Genomic DNA, 24438 nt, shown 5'->3' with positions numbered 1-24438 from the left:
GCCTACTCCATAGCATAATTCAGGCTCAAACGTGTGACCCATGAACAAATAGTGCCACGCTCAACTCTCTTCTACAATACATACAAATTGAAAATAAGTATTCCGCTTCAACAAATGTTTGTCATCGAGAACAGCTACCATAGCATACGCCGCTAATCTGAAATTGTTAATTGTCGGCTGGCCTCTATACGTTAACAGAGCAGAATCCTCTTGTAGTGAGCGGATGCATGTATCCTATGAATTTGTCGGCTAATACAGAAAAAAAAAACATGCACATATAAGATCACGAACAGAGACAATTATTTCAACGACATAGGCTACTATCGACAAGCAATAGGGGCTGCTACAAGAACCGATGTTTTTCCCAAAATGTGATATCGATCATCAGCATTGTCACAAGCGTGGACAACGCATTTCAGCCCAGGAAGAAGCAGTGGACGAGCAACCTGGATAAGCGCTCCCTAATATCCCCTTCTACTTTTAGCTCTATTTAGCGCTCCTTTTTCGTTGCCTGATTTTCATCTCTATCATGATATAATTTCTATTGACAAGTGACGATGCGTCGCGCAGAGTATGGAACGTATAAGCATGAACCGGAGTGAAATAAACGACAAGCGAGACATACGCAATTGGTGACCAACACACAGATGAGAATCCAATAACGAAGAATCTGCCAACGTCCAATAGACGACATCAAAGCGACGTTATCCATTAGTCGAACGGTCGGTGTTACCCCAGCACGTGGTAACGCGTCCGTGTACTTGATACTTCGATTCGATCAACTCCAATTCGAATTTTTCTAGGATATGACAACGTCCGGGCCCGCTGCAGCGCTACTAGCGCCGTTGTAGACGTGGACGGCATTTTTTCATTGCCTGATATTTGTCGAAACTAACCAAAATCAAATGCTCAGCGGTATAAACTAACACAGCCGAGTTCAACGCTTGATTTCTTAGCGGGCTATTGGTTAACTAGTTATGAACTATCGGTTGCTTCGAAAAACCCTATGATTTGCTTAGTATACTACAGTTCTTATAGTTTGTATGGTCTGTAGACAGCTTTCACTACCGTTTTTGCTGCTGTCACCCGAGCAGTTAGAAGATCAACGCGATATCATGTTTTATCGAAGGTGGCGGTGGCCTTAAGTACAGCCCCACCGAAGTTACTCCACTGTTTCACACAGATAAACACAGGGGACGTTTATCTATATATTTATTATAGTCGTACAGTTAGAGCTGAGTAAGTGGCAACGGGAAGTCACACGTGTAGCATGCGGCGGTTAAATTGTCAATATAAAGCAAGGCTCTCGGATCGCGCACGAAAAATGGGGATGTTATTCCACGGATAACGTGAAGTATGTAGCGGACAACAGCAGCAGCTGTGGGTCTGCTACTAATAATCCATGTCCAGAAACTAGCATTTGTGTCGCACTGAAAAAGTTTAGTACCATGTACACGGGGTGGTGGTACACAACACAATAAGGTCGCAAAAAAGGAATTCGATTCGGTGAACCGCTGAGAATTCATTGTTCGGGGGCTGCCAAAACGGTTGGTTGTTCAGTCAGTCAGTCAGTCAGTCACAGAAAGCATTAACGAATTTCCCCAGCGTTTTGGCAGGCAGACAATCCTAGTGTGTACTCGGGTGGATTAGTATCGGTTAGGGTTTCGAATAGATTTAACTGTTCGAGCCTATAGGCCGAACGGCGGCAGTGACCATTTTGAAACGCCCCAGCGGACACTGCCAAGGGTCACAGCGGCATCAAGAGGGACAGTCAATTAAATCACAGGTGATTGCCTCGACTCTTTGACGGTACAATAGGTCTCGCGCAACTTACGAGCGTTGGGCGGTTTTGCGGTGCAGAGCGGCAAGTTTTCTACAAATGGACCTCAACAGTCGAGCGAAATTGCTTGTAATGTATTCGACTATGATAACGATGAAGTCAGGAGACTTGGCGGTAACAAGAGCTAGTTAAATTTCGTATTTTAGTAGAATCTCTAATGGGAGTTAGGTAGTGTCTGAAAAAACGCGTTGAACCCACAAGAGAATTAATTTGCTTTTTAATTTGATGTTTAGAGCTTCCAACATACGAAAACAATTAGAAACATAGAAAAAAAAAGTATTACCTATATCATTTTCAGTAGATATATTGCCTTTTTTTGAAACAAGATGGACCTTAGACAAGGTCCATAGGGTTAAATTTGCTTAGCCTTCAGCCTAATTCACGTTGACTTAGAAACGTAATAACCCTTACTCTCAACTTGTATGTTAAACAGCTTTCGGGTGTAGTTTCATTTTTTAATTTTAGTATAGTTAAAAATATACGAATAATAATATACGAAGTTCATGCAAATTATTGTGTTGATGCACTGTAGCCTATTTAAGTATATCTAAGTATTTTTCAGATCATGTAAATGGTAACTGAATGTACGTTTACTTATAAACAGAAACAGAGAACTCAACACGAGACTTTTGTCGTCCCTCTCAACATTCATTTCGCAGCGTAGAAAAGAGTTCGTTCGTTACCTGCGCTATTCGTACTATCATTTATATATGATATATTCTGTTTGGATATTATGAGAACACATAGACAGCGCACTTTTTGCGTCTATTGTCACATCAATTGTAAGTGACCCATCGACATCGAACTAGACAGAATCAGTATTTCGAATCAGTATAGCAAACATGGCAACGTAATTTTAAGCACAAAACTGTTATAACAGCCTTTTCTGTTTTTTTTTTTTCCTATCTCTCTCTCAATGGACGCCCCCGCGAGTTTGCGTATGATCACAAAAGTCGATCTACTTGACCAGCGACTCACATACGTTATAACGAGATTTCTAGTCTTGAACCAATAATATTTAACTTCGATATTCCAGTTGCCTCTTGAGACGGTAGCTGTGAAAATAATATGTAGATAAACGCTCGAGCAAAGGGCAACAGGATACCCAAAGAAAAGAGCGTGAGGGACAATTTTCAGTGCATACGCACAGGGAATGCGCCCAGGCTATCCGTGAACGGACCGTGATATCTGGAGTTTCACCGCGACGAAATGATGACTTTAATGAATCTGATGATGATAATGGTAGTGATGTTATGGCACATATGATTCATTTGTTAAAATCGAACGCAAACCCGTTCCCAAAAGTACTGCTGGATTCGGCTGTGGCCACTAATAGACGGATCCCTCTCTGCTTCTATAGCGCAAAGCAAACAACGGTTCACGAGACCAATGCCGTTGACGACAAACCATTATAGCATTATAGTAAACGCATTTTCGTACAGGTGGTCGCCTACGGTAGCCGGTAAACTGCCGGTAAATAAGAATTAGTCGTGGAACGATTCGATATTATTCCGTAGCCTTGTGTGTAGCAGACGACAATCGGCAAACAATTGAGTAAAACTCTCGATGCACGATGAGCACGTTAGATGACGGCAGCACAATCAGAAACTGTCCCCCCTGAGTTAAACAGCAACGCATCGAATTCGCCTGATCAGCGGATTTCATTAAGAGCAAACGAACGGTTTCGGCAAACGCTATGGACGATATGCATAGACACTTGTATTTAAGGTTTATTCAGCTTCGTATTTGTCCGTTGAAAATGGCTGTTAAGGAAAAAAAATGGACGGTGTTGGGTGAAAACAAAGTTGAGCGTTTTGTCCATATGTTATAAGAAATAAGTTTGTGATATACATCTTCCCAGAAGAACGCAAAAAATGAATCGTGCATTTATTTTTGCTTCGATAGTACGCATTATGCGTCAATTCATGTATAACAATTCTTTGAACAACTCTAATTAGAAGCTATTCCAAGTACCCATCGAACGCTGTTCTTCTTAACGGTATAGGTGGTACGTTTCCTTCTGTGTTTATGGGAAGCGGTTATCACCGAATGGCTTGTATCGTACAAAATAGGGAGTGCATGGTCATGACAGCCTGGCAAATTATAATCGTTGTCATACGGGGGTGCAATTTTCCACCAATGTGTTACGTTAGGTATTCCACCGTTGAACCAATCTTTCGAGCTATTCTGCACTAATGTAGTTCGCTTCTCTGCGTTGTGACAAACAGCCGTTTACACTCTAATCCATTAACATGTCCACCGTCGTTCGACTGATGGCTCACCATGAAGCGTTACTTGGCATAGCAGCTTCCTATTGTGATAACATTAGCGGCGGCGATGGACGTCTAAAAGTTTATAGATTTGGCGTTGTAAAATTTGGGCATTCTCAATAATCTCCTTAGTGCCCTCATAGCAAATGTTTAGATCACATGGCTGTATGAGAGACAAGTATCGTTTTAATATCAATGTGCATTCCAGACCGTTAGGTGACACCTAGCAACATGGTGTTTTTACCTTTTCTTTGCCTGTTTTAGTAGTTTCTTCAGTTTCGCGCATTGCGCCTACCATGCCACCGTTCGTGCAACCGTCATTGATGCCACTATTCAGCTTTCAGCCGCAGGCGCTGTATTTCTGCTACTGTTGTGATGATCAATCGAGATTCCTATTTGATAGGGTCTATATATATATATGTATACTATGTTTACGTCGTAGACCGTCGCTCGCATAAAACAAGCCCATCAAACCATCAACGATCGAGATGGTAATGTAACGCCTTTGTCTTTGATGCAGTGAAGATCTTCATCCGCTTTTAATGTTGATACTACTGCCGCAGTCACTGCTGCTACTACTACGTCCACTGATACCACGTCGAAATGGCGAACAACGACAATATGACGTGCTAATGGCTTTCAATGGGTCGCGAAGATTTGAAATTACAATACCCACAGCGGCAGCTAAGCGTAAGGGGAAATGATCAACAGAAAAAAATCGTCTGCTTGCTCCTGGTGGTTGACGACTGTGCTTGTGCTGTTCAATAAATATGTCTTGTGCCATTGGACAACAATGGCGATGTTGCTGCCATAGCTGTTAATGCGGTCGATATCTTTGCTGCCTTTTTGCACTATTTCTGCTCGTAATATAGTTATTACTATTATTGTTGTTGTTGTTGCTGTAGTTATCTTCGGAAACGGTGTCTCTGAGCGGCATGAGGGTCGGTCTCGCACCGGGCGAATATCGTTTGCCTTATGCGCATCTGTGAACGCCTTTCTTTCAGACTACGACCAAACAGGACAGGTAAATGGGATGATACGAGTTCGCCCAGTGGCTAACAATTTAGAGCAACTTCAACAACGGCATTTAGTTTGAGAAGCAGGCGCGACAAACTATATATATATAGAGCTGTTAGACGCCGGCGACGGCGACGCATTAACGTTGCCTGCTGACAACTGCTGTGCCATAGATAAGAGGAAAATTGCACGTGCATGGTAATGAACTCAAGTCACGCAGGGCGCGAATTACAGGGAATTACGCTACGCGAGCGACTATTGCTAAGTAACAGTCGGCAGGTCAGCAACGGTAGAAGTGCAGTAAGAGCAAACTGGGACCTACACAAACCGATAACAACATACGACAACACGGTACAGTTCTTAACGTTCGAAGAAATGTCTCTAGAACGAAGCAGGGGAAAATTGGTCTAACGGCCTTAGCCTGCCCAGGTCAGCGGCGATAACATTCTATTTTACTAACACTGGACTTGTGGCCTGGGTTGGACCGGGTGCTTCGTATGATATATAGATTATAGAGGTAACGATTTAGCCATTAGCAGCGGTAGCAATGCTGCCAGAGACTCGAGTGTCTCATGATGTCAATGTACCTCAGAACGATCAGACAGAAGCTGGTGAGACTGGTTACCGCTATTACCCCCTTTTTTAAATCCATTTCCCAGCATTACATTGATTCTTACAATCATCATCTTTAGGTTGCGAACAGATAAATCTCATATCTTGGTGCCTATCTATGTGCATGTGTAATAAATATACTTATGCAGTCACAAAAAGTGGCATCATGCACTAGGCGACGGACTGACCCTTGTTTACTGCGTCATTGTGTTCAGTCGTCTGGCTAATCATCAAGCGGAAGAGACTCGTTGATAAAGATGACTTCTACTATGTATATATATATATATGAGATATAGTAAAAAATACATATACAAGCTCGATTTGCTCGTGTCTCGTGTACCAAGGCATTGCAGCTCCGTGGCGCTGTTGATAGTGACCTCTCTTAGACTTCATTGTTCGTGTGTGGAGCAGCGATGGACCTGCTGCATCAGGAACAACACCGGTGGCACTAACAATGGCAAGAGCAGGCAACGAGACTGGAAGATACGAGGCCAAGTAGCAAAATGTCCTATAGCGTAGAATGACGTAGTGACTCCAATTAGAACTCGCGCGACTCCTTCGTCCATTGCCATATTGTTATTTTTATTGTTGTTGCTAGTCTTTTTTTGGTCAGCGACCATTTTTCCTCTAGAAGCTTTATTAGCTGCCGAAGGCACGCGTTAGGAGCACGCACGTTACGGGTGCCAACAGAACCGAATCTATTCTGCATTACCGAGCTACAATCATTATTGTATTATATAATTGTGTGCCTCGATTTGAATTTGCAGTGGCATACCAGAGGGCCACGCCAATAGTTGCGGCAGTTTTATGCTGTTTCGGCACTATAACGATCGTCAAAAAGATCAAAAACTTAAATAAAAAGATCCTCAAATCACGTGCAGGATGCCGAAAGCTCTAGTTTATATATGCTTGCTCCTACATTAAGATTATTCTTTACTGTCTTCAATAGCTTAATATAATTATGCTCAGTCTCTGGTAAAAATAAGGTAAAACTGGCGAGGATCGGATTGGTTCGGAATTAACCTACGAGTGTCTTTCTTTGATGCTGTAGTGACGATGAACTCATACAGTAAACGAATCATCGGCGATACGGTCAAACTGTAGTCTAAGATAGAAGAATCTTATGTTGATTTACAGGCTGGCACCACATGTTCCCACAATCTCCGGAGAGGAAAATGACTTTTTTTAGGTGTACTTTTTTGTCTTGCTCCCAGTCATGCTAAAGTCTATCACTGTACAGGTTGTGATTTTGCAATGCTCAACTAGTAAGTTTGAAGAGTTACGCCGTGATTTACTTACTCTTTAGAACGGCATGTGGCTTTCGACGGGCAGCGAGGGTGACGTGTTTCGCCAGTTATGGTCGTATCCAAAACAACAGAGAGTATGGTATCCAAATACAGTGCGAATCCCGGAAAAGCGACGTGCTTTCTGAGCCAACTATATCTGCGCGAACTATTGTAGGATCACACTATTCGATGATGCTTAATACAGACGGTATCCAGTTAGAATAGCGGTCAAAGTTGGTCGTACACGCGAACGCACATATGAACTCACACAGTCAACGCTCGGCCAAAATACATAAATTTACACGTGGGCACATCGGGTAACCATATAGCCGTGAGCGGCAAGTGTTCACGTATGAAAAGTGACTGATTTTTTAATCTGTTCGTTTAATTTGTTCAGCAGAGCTGGTTGACACTAGTAACTAAATCAAGTAGATAGGTATTTAATTCAGCTAAGGTAGTGAGCTTTTCTACGATAGGCCATTGCACTTTGTACAGGATTCAGAACGAACGGGTATCCAAGATCCAAATGGTCTTACATATGTACAACTACAAGTCACTTTGTCTGTAGTCTACTAAAAGCACACGTTTCTTTGTCTTAGGCGTGACAATCTAAAATGTCGTCCTTGATGGACTGTTAACAGTTTGAAGTACACCAGGTTGGCCAATTCTGCGTCGTTGACGTCTTGTTAATAGCTTTTAAAGATTTTTGCTGCAGTTTTCCATTGTTGTCGTAAATTTTAACATCGGATACGGCGTGACCGCGCTGTTTGGCGGCCGGGAACGTTCTGTCGCGCCTGATGAAACGCTTGCGTCCGCCGTCAGCGTTGTCGTTCAGATCGTTGTTGGGTCCGGCGGCGCTGAACGAGAGCGAGAGGATATACGGCGACACATCGCAACATCCGAGCGCCACTAGCAGCAGCGTCATAGCCGCCACCAGCGTCACTATCAGGCCAGCACAACGTATACGAACAAGCAGCGCAGAGCGCCGTGTTAGTGCCAGGGAAAGGGACGTGCACCGCTGGCGCGTCAAAGCGACGACGGGCGAAGAACGCTGAAGACTCAAGCTCTCAACTGAACTAAAGCCTAACTGTGACAGGCAGTAGGCAGTCGGCTCGTGCTTTCGCGTAGTACCTACGAGGTATTGCTCCTTTAACGGCAACAGGACTCCCAAGTTGTCACGTATCCTGATGGGGTGTTTAAGCAGTCGATCTCGACGAGGCGGACAAGTTGATCAAGCGCGCTCTTCAACCTGCGGCTGTATAGGTTGATGCAGCTGAAGCGATGGTGATCATGGTGACCGAGAGAACGCGTGCGAAGAGAAGAAGAAAATTGGGCATCGACCAATCGATGTGGAAAGGAAAACGACCTAAGGCTCTGCGGACTTTGACGGCAAACAGAAGAAGCAGATTCGACCCTCGTACTGAAGATGATGATGATGATGATAACTAGGGTACTAATGACCAAAAGGTAGGTCTACAGCCGTGAACCATTTTTGCCGTCGCATTCTCAACAGGAAACGAATAGAGCCTTTAAGGCACTACGGATGACTATTAATAAAACATCGACGTAGGAAACAATGAATAAGACGAAAGTAATCGAAGGTCTAACAGTGTTGGCTGTATGTAACTCATCTATGTACAGATGTCGTTCGCCGGCTGGCTCTGTTGTTTTTTAGATGCTAAAGCCCGACTTAAAAGATAAGTGTTAAACGTGTGATCTGAATAAACCGAATAAATGTAGTTAGATGGCAGAAACGTTTCAGAACCGAATCTGGCTGCATAAATAAACGCTTTTCTGTATTTCAATTTTTAAATTTCTTCTGTGAAAGGCCTAGATATACAGGACTTGGTTAAGTAAATCTTAGTAAATGCGCTAATTTATAAGTTCTAGGAACATTAAGCATCCAGCAACCCTACAGAACGCCTATCTGGCGCGCGAACTCAACGGTTAAACTGAAACGCAGTGACTAAAATTAAAATAATTAATTTCGTCCTGTGAATTTATTAACTATATAGACTAAAACTCAATATAATTACTCCAGACTTAAATATAAAAGCACCAATTTATTTACATAATTTGCTTGCCTTATCGGTCCAGCGCATAATGGACCCAGGCGGCCACAAATTCGCTAGACACCCAAACGGGGCCCCCTTTTTACATTTTAGGACGGAGTCGAAATGAACTCATGCCTTTAGATCAATATAAATCCGAACTTTGTAACGCTTTGCTTTAAGTAAAGAGGTAAGTTCCACTTAACACAGGATTTAACAGGCCCTTTCATGTCTGCTACGGAATGAAGTCCGTTTGTTGTAATATTATATATATATAGTGTACCATACAATTTGTGTGAATAGAAACATTTGTTTTCTACTTAAAAAAGTCAACTTTTCCCGACTGGTGACCAACATCAAAAAGCGTTTTTAGTCGTAGATTACTTAGTTGGGTCGACTTAGGACTAGAGTCCCGGAGCGTTCATAGCATAAAGTTCGATTAGCTTTGTCTAAACGTTAACGTGATAATTAAGTTGAACGTATTTTACAGACGTAACCAAAACAGTTATCATAATGAAGAGCTTATATGATTAAATAAAGAAGCTTTAACACTGACTTATTCTATATGTTTGCCCAAGGTAGCTCGCGACAAAGGGCAAAGGCAAATAGTTGATAATTAAACCGCACATTCGATTTTTGTTTATTAAAATGTGTGATAAGACCTGTTACTCTTAGCGTATTGATAACGATTTACCAATATTTTTTATTGGGACAGGTATCTGTATTCAGACGACCGCTGTTGCTGATTTTATTGGCCGAACGACCTGCGCTGAAATATATTTAACCTACTAGATCTACAATTATCATGTTGACTATAAAACAATTACAAACGAGCTGAACAACAAACATTAGAGATGTATCCGTTTACAATATAAACAATATGAAATAACATTTATCGTTTACCAGACTTCGAGGCAGAGCTACTTGAGATATAAGTAAACCTGCATAAATTCCTTGACAAATAACAAAAAAACAACGACCGCAAGCCTAAAAAATATATAACCCGAACAACGACGATAACAACAAAGCCGAAAGGGGCCTATGTGAAAGGCAAAGACCTCACGGTGGGAGTAGAATAGGAAGCGAAAAGTAGGTAACAACTGTGCGTCATATAATTCGTAACGTGAAGCCGGCTCAGCAGCCTTCAGCATGGACAGTGATTATGGTAGCAACAATAATAACTGTAGAAATCAGAGGCATAACACTATGAAAAAAACGATGCCAGTGATGAGAACCTCAAATGTCGTTCACCTTAATGAAGCTTTGTTATTAGAAGGAGTGGATTGTGAGCAAGATAAGCAAATATTAAAGACGTTCATCGGGAAAATAGAAAATATAACGGTTTTTGGTGGAATATGCTTTACTATATATATATATATATATATATGTAGAGAAGGGTGGGGCTATATGGACAGGGACCATATGGCCCACTGCGTTGTCTTCTAACGAAACGGAGCGTTGATTGTAAATTTGAGTGACGCTAAACTTCCAGCATTTTTTAGATGCGTAAATTTAGCGCAAGTTATTAGATTATGTTCTCAAAAAAACGTTAGTTAGACGTTTAATTTGTGAAGCAAGTTATGTTTGATAAAAGCCATTACACTAAGTTATATTACATGAGAACTATTGAGCCATGTTATTTTTGTTGTTTGTTATTGCAGTTGTGAGGTTTCTATCCTCACTGATGCCAGAAAGTTTCGTCTTCTGTAGGAGTTCATGCTACAAACACTAGCTTGCTATTATTCGTGCACAGATGGCGTGCGTCGGCATAGAAACGACATAGAAACGCGTACATCCTAGTAAATTTTAATGCTAACATATCCTGATACTGACGTGTTGTTTTAGCATTACATGCTTTATACTTACTGCCGCTTCAATAAACGTTTGGATTCGGTTCAAAGTTGAAATGCATAACTTTTCAATATATCTGGAATATTAAGACTTAATGAGTCGCATTCGATATAGAGCTAGCATGATCTTATTACGGGGTCGTCGCATAAACCATGAGCCGGTTATCATGAATGGGCCCAATAAATGCTTGTATGCAAACCCAGAAAGAAGTGTGGTTTGGTTCTGAGTATGTTTCAATGGCTGATATTGTTCGTCTTGGTTATGGCTGCTACCCTCCGTAAATTGCCCTTTTAACACAGACTTTGATAATCTGTCTATCGATGAATCGTTCCCGAGCCTGATTGCTATCTCAGACGCGTATTTCCTCTATTGAACTGATGTCGCTAGAGAGGGATCGCTCGCCTGTTGAAATATGCTCACAAATGACTCCGGTGACTAGATTATTGATGCCAATGTATACGACGAACGTGATGGTAAATAATGTAACAAATTCAATCTTTTGCTCATGAAGCCGTATTGGTTTCAGGCTGTATGCGTATATATTTATTCTACTTCAAGCAAAATCAACACCGTAATAAATCATCAAGGGAACCACGACCGATCCATGGATACGCAGAGAACGATAACGACAACGGCCTAATTGCTTTGTACGATTCCTATAGTAATACAATGATTCAGTCGTTTGACAACGTAGATAAATTTACTGTTAGAATATCATAGAGTGCTAATCAGTAAAATTCCGTAGTACAAGGCCGAGTAGCGGTATCGTATAGGTTCGAGTAAGCTGTACGAGGCTGGTCTTGTGCTGGGTCGATGGACTCCATTGGTGGCATCGTTAGCCAGTAAAAAGCGGTTCATTTACGTAAACGCGATAGCTAGTAAGGCTCTGGGTAAACGTTTTCGTAGCGTGCTTCATCTGCATCGAGTAATATATTCTATTGAACCATTGCATGAGTAACAAAAGTCTTAAATGGATCGCTTCGGAGTTTGTATGTTTCAGGGCAAATTATTAAGAGCTAGAGCGGACTCGTTTCTACGTAGATACATGAATAACGAGCTCATTTAATATCGTTTAACGATATTCCTCCAGTAAATGGGTGTTATAAATCATTAGACGCTTTTTCCACAATAATATGTGATGCATTCTACCTGAAGATCAAGGGAGGCTCATTTGGTCTAGAAAGAAACAAAAGGGGCAAACCCGTTTTTCCAGTACACGTTATTGATGAAAGTTTCATCAAAAACAGCCTTCATTTTGAAGTGATCTGAGCTCGAACCACCTGCCTCCGCTCTTTGCAGCCACTTATCAGCTACCCAAGCTATTGCGACAGCAGCAATGCGTGTTTTTAAAAAATAAAAATATTTTTCTAAATTAGTGATTTTTTTCGCGTCAAGCATGATGGTTAAGCATTCATCGAAGGTTCATTTGCTAACTGCCGTGACGTTTGTCCAAAAATAGTTTTGAAGATATATAAATGAACTAATTATCGTCAAGATATGTGTATATTAATAGAACGCAGTAAAGATTGAAAAGTTGGTGAGTATATTTTATCCATTGGTTTTGCCTTTTCAAAGATTAGATGTGGGTGCGTATGTGATCCACGGGCCCATATTATGCGACGACATTGGAATCACTCAGTGTATGAATGGATCTCAGTTATGAACAGTATTAACCAACTTTAAATAGTTTACGTTTTTCTGTTTCACTACTTTTTTATGTAATATAATACATTATAATATAATGGAGCCGAGAAATATTTCCAGTCAATACGGAAATTCAAACATCGCTTAAAACTCTAAACCTACAAGCTCATCCATTTCTGCGTCAAAAAAGGCTCCATGTTTTTTTTGTTATTGTTGCAGGCACAGACGATCAACGCAGTTGCTCCCGAGCAGTCTGTCTAATCTATAATATCGTAATTAATGTAGAAGAGAGAACTGAATCAATATCATATCGTTTTTACCCGCAGCTATCCAAAATAAAAACAGGTAGATCAGCGATTACGCCTCGATGTATTTGTAGACTACACAGATACAAATACACACACAAACCCTCAAATGCGCCTGATTCAGCTGCATTGAGCGGGACGTGCGAGTACCATGATCTGTACGTTCACAGGTATATAAAAAAGATGTTCTTTCGCTGGAACGCAAGCAAATAAAAGGCAAAATAACGTACCAATAACTATTATTATTGTTTTTTTTTTCAAACCTTTTAAAGGAACGTTAATGTTATTAAAACTGTTTGTTTGGCGCTATGTGAAGCTATTTTCATGTGCTAATCATCATATACTTTCCTTTTTTCCACACAGTTTCAAAGGCAAACGCGGTGCAGGGCAAAGCAGTGCGTAAACATGACAGTATTGTCATGTTTATCCCTGTACGTAATGAAAGCCGTCTAACTGAAACCATGGTAAGCGATTTTCCGTTGCATAGTTGTATGCAATTGTAATAACACTTTGACATTAAGTTATTCTACCATATATACACCAGAACTTTTATGCAAAACATTGCTGCTCCAATCAAAGCGTCCTCTCTCCGAGATCCTCTTAATTTGCAACCCGTATTATTACTATCATTATTTACGTCGTTCCCTTCGAGTTACTTATCATCGAGTAGTTCTTATCGAAGTTTAAATCGGGATCGTTATTTTACCATAGCATTGTTTGTAGACGTATCGATCGGTATCTGTTCCCTTCCTATTGCCGTTGCCCTGTCTCACGAATGGAGGCGTGGATCAGTGGAAAAGAATGGATGATGTCTCAAGTAACGTACCTAAAGCAATAGACGAGTGGCTTACACAAAGACGGATATAGATGTGTTCGGTCGGTAAATGTCTTACTTACACGGAACAATTCATCATTACCATAAGAGTGCGAATGAGCCCGACACCGTCGTCGGACCAAAAGCAATCAACGGCATGACAAAGTGTGTTATGTAGAGATATTCTTATTTATTTCATATTTATCTACGTATACTTAGAAGTGTAAAAAGCTGATGGCGTGTTAATTTCCATAGGTGTGTACACGCATTATCATGTGGCCGCGAGTGGGTCTGTGTGTACGTACACAGTCTGTCACTATCGTGACGGATAGACAGTTTTGTTAAGGTTAATTTACTGAACTAAGTAACGAATCGCGTGATCACATAGAGATCATATACGTAGGCATGTTGATGAACGCATAAAAGGCCGAGCCAATTTTGTTCTGTTTGGCCGTTGGACGAAAACCCAATGACCAGGAAAACAGAAATCCTTCTTCAAATACTATAATTTTAGCAATAAATGAATTCAATAAGTATCTATCTAGGGCATACTTGTAATCTCTACAAGTTTAATTCATATCACCATAAATTTCCCGATCGGCTAGAAACAAATTCATCCAGCCCGTATAGCAATATTTCTTCGTAGTCAAACGTACTGTTGGGTTGTTCATTCCCCAGTGATTGTCAACGGTGATAATCCGGCGACGCGAAGTTCGGAGAATATAGCGGACCTCAAGCCCTTATAAGACAATAGTAACGACCTTTACTCCGTGTGGCACGACATTGTCGTAGAGAACGATGACCTTACTTCTGTGCATTCGTTAATTTTTGCTGAATAATCCCGCTTATTTTATGTAGGTGTAACAACTGGAGATTCTCATCGACCTTTCGTTTTCCTCAACTACGTAAGACCCTTTCATTCCCATTGAAAACAAGTACATTTTATCTTGGATAGAGTTTTGGCTTAATTTGAGCCCTGGGCGTATGGAGCTACTCAACTCGTTTTCTTTTCGTATTCGTTACCATTCTATGTAGAAATCTCTCATTGACATCATGGGTTTTCTTGTGCCGGTCAAGATTGTATGGAGTACTGAGACGTCGTGTTTCCGTGAGAGCTCCACTTAGTTAAAGGAGCACTTGGACTCAACGTCGATGAAATACTACGTTGACAAATAAGTTGAAAACTTCGATGAGCAAAACACAGCTGAAGTTCGGTCGGCGTCCGTGTATTATTCAAGGGTCCAGCAGGCGAATATATGTATCTATCATGATTTAACTTCAACAGGTTTAATAGGCCACAACAGGTAGTCGCCGTTCGCCAGCCGTTGTTACTCGTTTATCCATACGCCTGTGTAAATTACTACTGACGAACGCGAATCAACGTTCATAAATGAAACGACTAAATAGAATCCCATTTTTTATCCGTTAATAACAATACCATAATCATCAATAACACGTGAATCAATAATTATTATTATTATTATTATTCACTGTTTTTAAGTGAAAGAACGGCGCAACCGAAGAGGCTGACATCGCCCTTATGCGTCCTGCTTCTGAGACGAGCCCATCGCACCTAGACATCTGCTACTTGTTATTGCCATGACGCCCACCGAAGCAGGAGAATGATAGTTACGTATCATTGTTAGTGTTACAGATTTTTGCGGTGGCGCCATCTTCCTCCTGATCTTTCCTCTCTGCTAGACTGCCTATATCACTCAATCCCTGCCGCTCAATCTAGTTATCTTCACGGCGTCCCATGTGGGAATGTTCAGCCACGTTTCACAGCGCAGCAAACGCAGCTACGTGACTCGGATGCTCAGGCCGGTGGCTGGCTCAACACATGAACCCTCCAGAGCTGCCAAGGTCAGTTGTCATTTGTCGGAATTCTAACCAGCAAATTTTGAGTGTAAGGTTGGCCGTAAGCGGATGTAAATATGCTCATGATTTATATAGTTTTCTTCAATCTGGTATGTAGTTTTTGCTAAGCGTCTTTCTTTGTGTGCGTTTTGCCACCATCGTGGCTACCAGCAACAATAATAATTTCGTCTAAAATCAAGCTCAAAAATAGGCAACAGCGACAGCGGCAGCTAACATTGACCAGTGTACCAGCACAACCTAGTTTAATTTGGCCCTGCGTTAACGAATATACTACTAAATATCATCTACATGGCGTTTTGTGGGTGTGTACCGGTGTTGGAGAATGGTTCGGGCGGTCATGCCCAGTGGCAATTCGTACTGGCTTCCTTCGAGTGCATTGACTAGATTGCAAAAATCTCATGCTGCGGATGCGGGCGAAATCCGACATATTGGCGTCTGGCCCACAACCTCTGAAAATGTTCATATTGAACTGGTATAAAAATTCAATATGCGAGAAATCTGTTGGCGGGATTCTTTGTCGCAGGTAGAGAAGAGATGGTTCTCTCATAGTCTGGTTATGAAACCATTGACACTTCAACGTCAGCGAAAAAAAGACTGCTATAGTAATTATTATTGAACCACCTTTTTTCTGTTGTTGTTGTTTCGTGTAAACTGGTGCAAAGCAGGTAGACACGAAATAATGCCGAGCAAACAAATGTCTACAACATAACGGTGTAGTGTACGTCCTTACAAGTCTTTCTCATGCAGGATGTCTCTGCAACGATGGGAAAAATGTTTACAGAAGCAGTGATTCTGTCGTTGATTTTTATATATAAAAGTATATATTTATTGGTAGGAATCTGATTTGATAAAACGGGAGTGGAAACACCGTGCACCAACGATCAGGATAAAAACTAAGATGCATTGAAATCAGGCAAGGAATAACATGGGATAATCTTTCACCCGATCCAATCATGGGCGCATCACGGCGATTCCCACACTCAGAAATTTGGTGGAAATCCCTCTGGCAAAGCTGAAAAAGCGATCTGATGTGCATGAACAATGCCCCCAGTTATATATTCGTGCCTGTGCTTAGCGCGATGCGCACGCATATCACAGACCTCACGCCTGAATGTGATTTTACAAAATATCTTCTTATCGTACAATGGTAGCTTATCTTCACTGAAGCGAAGAAGAACAGAAACAATGTTTAGTTTCTCTTATATCGAAGTGGTAAAGGAGTCAAAGTCATAATCGTAAAGTTTCGGCTTCGATACCCAGCTAAACCTTGGTGATTGTTTTGAAAAAAATTGAATTTGTATCGTTACGTATTGAATTATGGCTATAAAATACACTGACAATATGATCTTTGCCGAATAAATGTTTCAAGCTTTACCATCGATAGTTCCACTAAGCATTGCTTTAGACATGTGGCCCCTCTCAGCACGAGACAAAACGTGCTTATGCTCGCTTTTCAATCTAGGGTATTTCACCAATATACTCCCTACTCATATATATATATCACCGAATCAAAGAGGCATGGACTCTGCGGGGTTCTAGCACTTACGAGGGAGGTAAGAGTACTCAAATACAATTTCGTGCTGTAGTTTAACGATTTTGCAGACAAAAGCCGACTGGTAAGTTTAGACAAATCAAAAACATCCATGAAATAGAATTGTCTATTCTACCAAAATTTCTATCTAGATTAAAAATACCTTCTTTTGGACTATATTTATAAACATTATTATGCTGCTTCAAAACACAGTTTGTTGATTTTTTTCTAAAATATACTAAAAAATTCTTTAGCGTATGTACTAGTAGTGTTTACGATGGCGACTGCTTGTCAGGCTAGTTTCAGGTCTCTAAGACCTGCTAAGGAAGTAATAGGTACCGTTTAAAGCGGTCTGACATAGAAACGCTTGAATGAATCGTCGAAACTTCGAACGTCAATAGCAAATTACACCGTATCAAGCTTAGCAAGTTCTTGGTAACTTACCGTCTGTATTATAAGCTACTCCATGCTTGCTCTCAGGTGTTAGCGCGTTCTTTTAATATATGGTCCATACTGACGTAAGCTTTTAAAAAGCGTAAAATACAGAAAATATTGCCATGCAATATTTCTGTTCTACTACGTTGCGTTATGGAATTACGTTCCGTTACCGATCAAGCACCTTTCCAAATGGACGCCTTGCGGCCTTTCATGACAATGTTAAAAGCGTGCATATATTTATCTACAATAGCGTTGGTGAGCTTAATTGAATAAGTGCCGCTTTGTCGAAGTTCGTTCGGGCCTCGATTTGCTCATTAAGAGATCTTGTTGTTTTCATAGCTAGCAGTAAACAACAAACACTTTGCTAATACTAGCTAGGCAGGCGCCATCTCTGAGACTGTCCGGCAATCGCTGAGACTAGATTTACGGACATTTGAGTGGTGCTTGTCTTGTATAGGGATCGCCGTAGTCAGCAGGCCATAAGTGCGCCATCAGTAGATGCTGCTTATGGACTAATTATCGAAAATGACTATAAATGTTCTAAGGCAGTAGCCGGGAGCCAACCGGCTGATAAGACGTCTGACGGCGGTACGAAGTCCCGAGGCACACTTATAAACAGTTCACAGCTAACGAAGCTCATTGTATCGTAGCCATCTTTGTCGTGATCGTGCTACTACGATTCGTTGGATCGATGGCTATTAAACTGTGAAGCAGAAAACATTGTACGACTACCCGGCAGCTATAAGATATATTTGAAATACATTGTAATCAAATAATTACGTTCAAGTAGTAGTAGTAGTAGCAGAAGTAATATCAATTACATCTGCCTCTTATCCCGATTGCTACGGTGTGATTGATGCGAGTTTAGTACATCGTGTCGAACGGTATGGGCTGAAACAGGATAACGACTTAGGGATTGCTCACATTAATGCCCCTATTGCAGTCGTCTGAGAACAGCACTTTTCTTCTAGAGAGGGAACGTACGAGATCTCACTGCCCCTGGATCGTGATACATCGGGATGCTGGATTTTACCCCTCCGTAAGACGTAAGGCTATTTTGATGGCGGGCCTTGGATGAGCGACCCGTAACTTTTCAAACTATAAGCTTACCCGTTTAAGGCACCAATCTAGTATATAAGTATCCGGCTATTGTTCACGTATTTGAATAGTATAAACACGATTCTAAGCAAAAGGCTGTTATCCATATTTTGGCTGCCGACACTAAACTATGGATAAGCAAGGTGTTTTGTCTTCTATTTATGAAGCCTCTTCATTGAAGACATGTAGAAATATATTCACGAGACGTGCAAGTAAAATCACAGGGATTTAAGACAAATCGCTTAAATTGCTTTTTGTTTTTTTTAATTATAGATGACAACGACAAACCCTCTTTAATACGGTATAATAATATTATGATGAAGTATCGTACTAGTATTACATAAGTATTGTAAGAAATCGTTAAATTCAAATTAATAAAATTGTAATAAAAAAATAAATCATATATCTGTGAATAGAAAAGGGAATATCCTATTTTTGCTCAAGAATAGATTATTATCATTTTGATCTTATCTTTCGTTTTTATCCTTCTCTCAAAGTTACCGGTAATATTCATGTTCAAAGCGTCCTGGCTGTATCATTAGCATCTTGATGTGCTGTTTTTTCTACTTTGATTAACGGAAAACATATAATCGGTTATCTAAGTACAGTGAATATATCAATAGGGCAGAAAGTATTCGCACTATTATGAAGAGATAATTTGCCGGAATGAAACACAAAAACATATAATCCAGCTATACGATGGACTTTGATAATTACTGTTCGACGAAATATACCCAAATCTGTGTTTATGCTATTTTTACATTCAGATTATTTTACACGATAGGTTTCTGTTTGGTTCGTTCGATTTGACAAAGTATTCTGTCTCTCTAGCGGTTGAAACGAAACTGGTATAAGAACGTTTGACATGTGGTGGAAAATTTCGTTTCGGCCAACATAAAGTGGATTTGTTCACACTTTGGCCCTATTTTATCAAGATTTTCACATTTCACTTACAATATATAGTGAATTGTGCGTTTCAATTGTGGAGCACTTCAGTTTAACCGTTGTCATTGTACTAGTAACGGTGTCGTCAACTCACGCTGTCAATCATCTATAAGCTAATACGGACGTTCGTCGTCTGAAGGGTCAAGCGTAGCGTCATTTGTGCGTCAATCACTGACTTAGCCCCCTGTCAGATATCGGATATTTGGAGGTGCCCTCGACTGTTGTTCAGCGTTGTGCCAGAGACGTAATGCATCCAACCTTTATGCTCTCCTACCTGTTTCAAGAAACAAAGGTTGAGATAGAAAGTTTCAAAAACGTTTTCCAGATGCTCGAAGCATAAATCAAAATTTGATTTAGTGTTTATTTATTACACCGTGCTTAGCAATTCTCTCAGGGAGTTTTGGCTAACCGCGATTACCTGAAGTCGCGTATTTTTCACGTAACCCTGAAGTGGAAAATGCTATATTAGGTAAGTAGTATCTATATTTTGTTACGTTCATACGTTAAAAAAGAAAGTTGAAGCTATTCGGATTGTTAAGTAGAGTTAACTCTTTGGTTGCCTTCGTGCGAATGTCATATCTCTGTAGTATAGCAAAAGGGGACTATCGAACTGATCAGAGTACTCAAAATGATACGGAATGATATAAATCAGTTATCAATCTTGGAGGCATGAAAGTTAGCCCAAATGGGGCTTTTTCACATTGTTCGATGTTCCTCATTCACTACTTACGTAAGTTCAATCAGCTGGCAGCTTAACATGGGAAAATGTAAAAGGCGGAATTTTGTAATGAAACAAGACTGTACCACAAAGTGATTACGGTTTCTGTCCAACGTCACCCTTAATAATTAAATGCGCGATAGACGAAATACTTCAACGCAAACAGTCGGGATCCGATGCAATCGTACTTTCTGCGGTCAGGCAAACCTCTCAAGCGGTAAAAAGTTCGATATACAATAAAGGAAAGCCACCCTGCAGTGATCGGCAGAAGGCGTTAGCGACCCAAAAGCATGTGCAAACATCGTTCGTGGAAAAACAATCAAACTGTTTACCTTGAAATCTATGGGGAGTTTTTAGAAACTTATGATAAATCACAGCTTTAGCGCACACGGGCGGCTATACACCACTCAATGTCGTGTAATGCAATGTATGCAGCGCAACTTTTCAATTTTACGTTTCGCCAAAACTCTAATCATTCATGACCTGGCGCCAGATGACAAGCGATAGCGAGGCTAATACTTAAAAAATTAGCGATTTTCTTTCCATATATGTAAAAGTCGCAGTAAGACTGGGATATTTCCATAAGAAACAAATGTCTGGAATATAGTATACGTGTTTGCTACAAACACCATCGCTGGTAACTCCTGAACCATGTAAACGTTAAACATTTGCGTACCGTTAAACTTCTTGGCACGCCAGAACTTTTTATGTGTGGCTACGTTATACCAAGTCAAAGTGGTATTAGGATAACTACTAACCTAGGGTCAGCGAAAGTTGCGTATTACTGCAATAGGAAAATGCTAACGTAATAAATTGGGCCTGGAGGCAAAATCCGGAGTCTTTGGCTTTACACATTAATCAACCTGTGAAAGAAAGCTAATGTAAAAAATGAGCCCCTCTAAACTCGAGCTACAGTGTTCACTATCGGTGGCGTTAGGAACGTGCGAATGACATAAAAAAATCAGCAGACAGCCAAACTATTTTCTAAAGTAGTTAATAAAGCAATTTTTGTGCCCAGATTTTTATAATATACCTCTGTATTAGATCATATTGCTTATATACTTACCTAGCGAAAAAAGTTATTTCTCTTCTCAATTTGTAATATTGACTATTATTATTAGATTAACTAATTCTGTAAAGTATCTCAAAAGTGTATCTCTCTGTAAAGTATATCAACGTTTTCCTACAGATCTCGTTTTTGAACCTGGTATCTGCTAACCTTATCAACCAGTCGGCCTGGGGATAGTGAAAATGCTTTAGTGTGTTACCCCCGTAATTGAGTATCTAAATCAATCAGACTCGACAATGTAGCCGACAAAGCGAGGCTTCGCGCCTTCTGGTCACTCCTATGCTAAGTTAGTAAAAATTGCCAGTTTACCAGGTTGCCTACGGTTGATAGGAGAAGTGGTCATTATCTCTTCGAGCATCTGTCACGAAAATACGCTAGTGATCCATAAGCTGTACCTCATTTACTTTTTTCTATCTATTAAATGAGATGAGCACTATGGCACGATGTCAGCGCTGTCTTTAGATACTTTACAATGCATCAACCACTGCGAAATGTGGTCGAGTCTAAAATTGCCGAAAGATGGTTATCGCTAATACTCATCGGGAAACGATACTGGTTCGTTTTTCAGTAGAGGCCGATAAGTATGATTCTACCACCGATGTTTTCTGCCGCTTGGATGCAGAACGTGATGAACTGCCTCAAAAAGCTCATAATGAGAAGAGAACTACAATGAAAATTGATGGCTTTAAGGTGATGGGTGTAGTGAGGGAAGACATGCCTTTGTGAGCGTACGCGTGCCTGAATATATATCGAAGCCTTTAAACAGCGTACCTCTTCTGCTCAACACCTGCTAACAGAGTACTACAGACTTCAGCCTCCCCTCGAAGAATCTGTTGAGTAAGGATATCGCCGTGTAACAATTCAGCGGTACGACAACAGGGACGCATTAGTTCGAGTGACGAAAAAAGGTAATTTCTTCGAATTGACGGCATGGTTTATAATTTTTGCCTACTTCCATAGCTGCCAGGGCGTATACGCATACAGTATTTTGTAGACATGCTTACATTTTTCGAGTTTTTTTCTTTACGATGCAAGCTTCATCAGTTGAAAATTGCTAAAACTAAAATCATCACATAAATAACTCTAGCTTCATCGATCGTGTAGTTCGAATCCCCTGAGGAGCAGGAGATCTGAGGTTCAAATCCGCAAGGGACTTCAACACTCGCTAGATTTTCAATGTGCAAATCTTACCTTTGTGTTTGGCTTGCAAGCATGGACCGTTTATTGTCCTGGCCTCTCTGGAGTGCTCTTCGTAGCCACAAGTAGCCACAGTATCCCTTTCTTTGTTAGACGCTTCGCTTGTCAACTTGTAACGCGAACTCTCGACGCCTGTGTCCTGGAGAGTTGGACCAATTGTCCCATCATAAATTCGGCCCACACTTATATTTCCACAGATGTTCTCCTACCTAATACTGCAAATAAATGAAGAACATATATGTCTCCTATCGTAAGGCCAAACGCTGCTAGTCTCACTTTTGCGGGGCAACATGTGTCCCCGGCAAGCTCGAATACTGTAGGGCTGATACTACTACTACAACATAAAAACAGATAAGGACCCTTATTATGCGATTACGTACGTAGATAACTGTACTGAATAATTGTGAAATAAAAAGCGAATAATTAGTGAGAATAAAAGTTAAATAGTAGTTCCAATGGAAGTATAATTGGCTGTTCATTAATAGACAGTTTTAGGTGTATCGGTCAATTCGATGGAAATCTTCCACTGACAACATAAATAGATAGACGATATTCATACTTAACTTCATAAACCCATTACGTCGTAAATTTGGAAATCTATCGTTCCCTCGCTTAAATAGGCTTTCGCCTATATTTCGTAATACATTTAGAAAACATCGACCAGCTCGTTGCATTTTCAATTGTTATATTGTTGCACTTTTGAGAATGTTCGGATAATACGATAACGGACGGGACTGCGAAGGCCTTCAGGTTGGCCTGACGCCTGCTTTGATAAGTTCGCTCACTAATTATCGATCATTGGGTTCTAGATAAACGTTACAAAATACTGTGTAAGCTATGTAAGGATCAATGGACGCCAATTGGATAAACTAGTTTATTAGACTGCTGGCCTAGAGCAATAGATGCCAATTGGATAAACTAGTTTATTAGACTGCTGGCCTAGAGCAATAGACGCCCACATTATGGCGTCGTCTCATCCATTGATATATCACAAACCGTGACATGTAATTTTGCTACAGTCTGTTCGACTTGTCATCGAATACCTGTGTATAATGAAAGCCTGCAAACGACACCGCCCATCTAAGACGAAGTGGTCACGCAAAAAATCAGGTTTCCGCTATAATTCGGTATAATAATGCGTAATAGAGCAGCTATAAGTAAACGTGCACACAAAAGCAAAGCGTCCCTGTCTATAGTGTTTGCCCATCATCTTCGATGACCTTGAAATGTTGAGGGTGGAGAGCCTGTTAGCGGCCGAAATGGATTCCATTGCTGTCGTCGTATCCTCTGATAAAGCCAGCACATCGGTATTGGATATGACCCTCGTGTTATATAAACTTTTTACGATATACCCCAGATAATCAATACCGTCACAGTTACGACAACCCTCAGGCGTCGCTCGTACTGCGTGGACCAATAGATCACTGCAAATAGAACCCTGTTGGGAGTTGGTGACACACGGCGGCGTGTTCTTGGTAAAGTCTTTGTGGGAGAGTTTTTTGCTAACAGGACATATTCTATTATTTCTACGTTAACAATGCGCCGTGAGCTTGGCAAAGCTCGAATACAGTCGTAAATCAAACCCATGCACCTGACAAGTGTAATGCTACAGTACTATCGAATGAATTGACGAGTAATAATGCATTTATTTTAGATTTCTCCGATATTTCTGATGTAGCCCCGGGGCGGACACAGCCGCTGACACATATAGGAGAAGGACAGAGAAGCACAGGTCAAAGCTAGTGAGCGATAGTGTAATACTATTCTGACTGAACTGAAAGTACGAGCTTTTTCTTTTGCTTGCGCTGAGACACTATCGCACGACGAAAATGGTTGTAAGGACATCCATTTTGCTGTCAACGATGCCTTGTTGA

The 24438-nt window shown here is 40.8% G+C and overlaps 1 protein-coding gene and 1 long non-coding RNA gene across 2 annotated transcripts in view; one reads left to right on the top strand and one right to left on the bottom strand.

The window, feature by feature from the left end:
* Positions 1-7954, bottom strand: part of LOC111261683 (uncharacterized) — a 55237-nt gene extending 47283 nt beyond the window's left edge. The window contains exon 1 of the mRNA XM_022835331.2: positions 7039-7954. The gene's annotated coding sequence lies outside the window, so the exon portion shown is untranslated. The remainder of the gene's footprint in view (positions 1-7038) is intronic.
* A 5675-nt stretch (positions 7955-13629) lies between these two features.
* On the top strand, positions 13630-23012 carry LOC111261685 (uncharacterized). The gene is made up of 3 exons (XR_015311628.1): positions 13630-13855; positions 15337-15553; positions 21936-23012. It is a non-coding gene; the product is annotated as an uncharacterized LOC111261685 (long non-coding RNA).
* Positions 23013-24438: the final 1426 nt, after the last annotated feature.

Source organism: Varroa jacobsoni, unplaced genomic scaffold, assembly GCF_002532875.2.
Source record: "Varroa jacobsoni isolate VJ856 unplaced genomic scaffold, vjacob_1.0 scaffold_585, whole genome shotgun sequence".
Taxonomy (NCBI): domain Eukaryota; kingdom Metazoa; phylum Arthropoda; class Arachnida; order Mesostigmata; family Varroidae; genus Varroa; species Varroa jacobsoni.
This window is presented reverse-complemented; position numbering and strand designations above follow the sequence as displayed.